General features: G+C 32.0%; 1 protein-coding gene across 4 annotated transcripts in view; it reads right to left on the bottom strand.

Annotated features, from left to right (window-relative positions):
- Window positions 1-1,172, bottom strand: part of LOC106471150 (leucine-rich repeat protein SHOC-2-like) — a 44,523-nt gene extending 43,351 nt beyond the window's left edge. For 2 of the 4 annotated variants that reach the window (XM_013931737.2, XM_013931739.2), the window contains exon 1: window positions 931-1,172. The gene's annotated coding sequence lies outside the window, so the exon portion shown is untranslated. The other 2 variants (XM_022399765.1, XM_013931738.2) reach the window with 2 other exon arrangements.
- Between the last annotated feature and the right edge of the window lie 3,829 nt (window positions 1,173-5,001).

Below are 5,001 nucleotides of genomic sequence, written 5' to 3'. Positions count from 1 at the left end.
CTATGTTGTATGTTGTTACACTCTGGTTTATACATAACAATATACAGCCCATGCTATGTTGTATGTTGTTACACTCTGGTTTTATACATAACAATATACAGCCTACGCTATTTTGTATTGTTACACTCTGGTTTTATACATAACAATATACAGCCCATCCTATCTTGTGCTGTTACACTCTGATTTTATACATAACTATATACAGCTTATACTATATTTTGAGTATTGTTACATGTTGGTTTTGTAACTATAACACCTTTTCTAGTGTATAATGTTAAATTCTGCTTTTGTATTTTGATAAATGTAAAAAAACCTTTTACTGTGAACTTTGTCAAACTCATACTAAGACTACTGTTAAGATTTAGAAAAGTGATACAATACTACGGTATAGGACTATGTATTTCCTACTCACTTTGTTAATATGTAAATTTCTGTTTTTCTTTGAGTATAGTTTGGAAATGAAAAATCGCTCAAGAAGACACTTTTACACTGCTTCTAGCTACCTCTGCTGTCCCAGACCTCATTTGCTAATTGCCAATTAACCAAGTTTTTTGCACGGAAGATAAGTTACAGCCTCCAGAAAGAGAAAGTAGTCTTTTCTCTCAGCAAATTAGATAATGGTCCATGGTTTCCCATGTCACAGCACTTGAGAATGAGTGGAAAGAGATCAATGCAGAATAACATTCTTGTATTTTTCTAGTACTAAAAGTCAGGTTCTTAAATGCTATTCAGACTTTTGCTGTGATTTAAAATTTTTCTCATATAACTTAAGAGTTTGCAGGAATTGTACAGACGCTTTTTACAACTTTAGTAATGTTTATAACTTTTAACTTTAAGTTGCATCTAGTTTTATATACAGTGCTGTTATTTACATTACCAGAGAGATGCACACTGGGCTGGTGAAAGACAGCCTACTAAGGTTTCACTTACTTTCTCTCTCTCTCTTGTAGTCCAAACACACGCAACAATCACACTTGCCCTTAGTGTTTGATATTGTGATTGTGCTTTTGTCAATAAACATTTTAGTTGTGCACCTTTTAGTTACATGATTTTCTTCCAGTTGATCTCAGTTGGAGTTTGGAGATATACTCAGTCACACTCCACACTCCATAGTCTGGTATCTTATGAACCACCACTTAGTAGGCCTAGCTGTTTTCTTTGAAGGATGACTGTTCTACAGGAAATAGCGCAATGCAGATGATTAAGATCAAAACTAGAGAGCAGATTTAGAAAGTTAACATAACAAACATAGAAAAAAAAATTGTATCTCAACAGAGACCAGACAAAATAATTGTTTGCAATATTTTGATAATCTAAGTAACAAATATCTCAAACAATTTTATGGAAATGCTATAAAGATGTAAACAATGCTTGTAGGAAAGTAAATCACAATCCTCTTTACGTATTTGCCTCATTTGTTATACAATGATATAAAATAAGTGATATTTTAGTTTCTAATTTTCAGAAAGCCAATTCTGAGGACATGAAAAAAGTTATATCATTAGTGAATTATGATAATGAGTTAAAAAGCGATGTAGCACATATTTGGGTAAATTCATAAAATTCAATTCAAGATGGATGTGTTCTTGACAGAAGGAAAAGAATAACAGAAAAGATTAAACATAATTGGCTTACTAAAGAGGTAAAGAAGAAAATCAGTGATAGATATCATAAGTTTAAGATATTTAAATTAACACAAAGGACAGAAGATTTATGGAACTATAAGAAATATAAAACTTTGGTTAAAAAAAACATTAGGAAATTACAAATGGGCTTATGAGAGAAACAGCTGGCTGATAACATTAAAATAACAGCTAGGATGTTTTAAGTACATTAAAAGTAAGTCGAATGTTAAAATTAGTTACAGGATGCTGGTGACAAGTACTTTGCTAAAGACCATAAGATGGCAGTTTTTTTTACTTTTCTGCTTTTATAAGACAGGATACTGAGTATTTTAATGAAAATATTGATTGGAATCATGGTCACATTAATCCATTAGATGATAAGTAAAAATAATAAGAGAAAGAATGCAGCTAAGGAACCGCAACTATTTTCCCAGGGTTTTAAAAGAGATTACAGAATACTAGTTTTGCTCATTCATTTTAAGTATGCCAGTACACAGTGGACACAAGCCTTTAAGTTGTAGAATTGTTAATGTTATTCCTATTTTTAAAAAACTGATAAAAGTTGCCTTGAAAATTATAGGCCAGTTAATCATACTTCTATAGCTGGAAAAATTCTGATAAAAAGAACAAGCTATTTAGTGATATATGACAACATAAAAGAAAGTCGACATGGAATAAATAAAGGCAAGTTTTGTATTATTAGTCTAATTTTTTTATCAAAGATGTTACTTATTACATCTATGATGATAGTGTGTGGTGTTCGAGTAATTAGATTTTTTAAAAGCTTTTAATAAGGTATCTCACAGAATATCATTTAAATAAATCACATTGGTTAGTGTTCAGGATAGACTAGTCGACTAAATTAGGGGGTAGATGAAAGGTAGAAAAAAGTAGTTATTAATGGAGTCTAGTAAAACTGGATTTTTATTATCAGTGGTGTGTTACACAGCTCAGTGCTTGGGCCTTTGCTTTATCTTACTTACATTTAATATATTAAAAGGGGCATAATTAGTAAAGTTTGCTGACGACTTGTTCAATACTTCTAATTGTATTGAGTTTGATGAGGTACTACAGAATAGCTTGTATCAATTGGTAAGTTAGTAAATGACCTCTAATTATAGTAAGTGCATTTAACAAAATGTGATTAACACAGAATGGAACCCGCTTAATAACATGAGAAAATGACTTTGGCACAGTGGTATATAAATAACTCAAAACACTAAGGCAGTACTATGTTGATTGTATTAAAGCTAACAATATTTATAGACAGTGATTATAGGTCAAAACAATCCTCTCTACGTACAAATCACTAATTAGGCCTCAAATGGAATACCATGTACAGCTCTTGCCTCCTTATGTAAAAAATGATTAAATTATTCGAAAAGGTTTAGAAAAGTGCCACTGGAATGATTCCAGAGAATGAAGGTTATCCTATATAAAAGATCCCTTAACTTTCTCTTGAAGAGAAAAGAGTAAGTTTTTTTTTAAATTAACATTATCCATATGATTGATAAGATAAAGACCTCTGTGCTATTTTCTGAAGACAGGTTTAATAAATGGGTTAGGTTCCTGTCAAGCAGGTTGATTAACTGAAGGAATGAGTTTCTATCAGTAGTAGAGGAGTCTGGCACTTTATATGGGGAATAGATGATTTACAAAAAACATAAAGGATGGATGTAATTCTATGTCTTTTTCTGAAGAGTTTACACAGACAGCTTTGAAGGACCAAATGGTCCCTTGTTTTCTGCAATGTTATGTTATTTTCCCACTGAACACATTTTATTTTTGGATTCCTTGGTGACCAATAAAATGAAATTCATATAAAAACAACAGAATTTATATACTAATGTTGAATTCTGTAGGACATTTATAGACAACACTTGTGTAATTCGAGACAAGTAAACGAGATAATGGTAAAACACTAACTATCTTTTCAAGTAAGATGGTCAGCAATAACTGAAAAAATGTGCTGTGTCTTTCCTCAACTACTAAAGTAATACATACAGTACTCATGAAAAACAGAAACCAACAGCACATTAATAATGTATCAGGTAGCACTGCTTATGTAGGAATGGCTCTTATTGTTAATCAAAATCGTATTTTAAATATCTCTTCAATAGGTCATCAGAGCCTTAAATATACAGTGTTTCATTTAATAACAGTATCTATGTAATGACTGAATCACAAGTTCTGGGAATGTCTATAAATATTACAGCAAAACGTTTGAATATTTTGTGTATTTTTTATTACATGATAGCTCAAAACCAAAACAATGGTGTCAACCAATATCACTGAGGTGATATAGTTCCAAATAGAGTATCTGCTTTTATAAGTATTATTATTAATAACTAGTAGTGATTTCTAAAACATTATAATTTAGTAATGTTACGACAGCGAAAGTCAACGTGACGCTGGTAACACGTCATGAGTTTCTAGAAGGATCATGACTGTTCCTGGCAACTCTAGTGTTTGCCAGACGTCCTCTATTTTTGTATATAAGCCTGGCAAATAAAGTGGAAATGAAGAAGTGACGGCATATAGAATTGCAGATAGAGAAAAATAATCAAGTCAAGTCATCAGTAAAGTGCGTGAATCGTTGTGAATTATAGCGTATGTTTAAGTTAAAGTGATTGAGGAAATTAAGTGTATTGCAAAGTTGTATTGAGAAAGAATAAACTAGTTTTATTTAAGAAAGAACTTGTATCGCTGAAGTTCTTCACAAAGAATTTTTAAGGGAAATTAACAAATGACCAGAGACGTAACAAATTTGTGTCAGAAGTGGGATTGAAAAAAAAAAGAAAAAAAGGAAACGAGAAGTGGCAAATCAAACTACAGCTTAGCAGATTTGATGGCAGCAATATAAGAACAGCAGAAGAAACAAGAAGAACGAGAAAATAAACAAGAAGAGAGACAGCAGCAATGGTAAAAAACCTGCAACAGTGGCAGCTTGAACAGCAAAATAAACAAGAGAGATTACAGCAGTTGTTGGAGGAAAAGAAAAGAAACAAGAAGAACAAGAAAATAAACAAGAAGAGAGGCTACAGCAGTGGTTGGAGGAGAAAGAAAATAAACAAGAAGAGAGACTACAGCAGTGGTTGGAGGAGAAAGAAAATAAACAAGAAAAGAGACTACAGCAGTGGTTGGAGGAGAAAGAAAATAAACAAGAAAAGAGACTACAGTAGTGGTTGGAGGAGAAAGAAAATAAACAAGAAGAAAGTATCCAACAATTGAGAGAAAGCCAGCATACACAAATGGAAAAGATGAGTAAATTTCAAAGTGAATTAAATACATTAGAGGATGATTTAATGTCTTTTACACAAGGAGGATATATTAGCCATCGACTTAATCAGCCTCAGACAACAGGAAGCACCTTCCA

The sequence above is a fragment of the Limulus polyphemus genome, unplaced genomic scaffold, assembly GCF_000517525.1.
Source record: "Limulus polyphemus unplaced genomic scaffold, Limulus_polyphemus-2.1.2 Scaffold4436, whole genome shotgun sequence".
NCBI classification, from domain to species: domain Eukaryota; kingdom Metazoa; phylum Arthropoda; class Merostomata; order Xiphosura; family Limulidae; genus Limulus; species Limulus polyphemus.
This window is presented reverse-complemented; position numbering and strand designations above follow the sequence as displayed.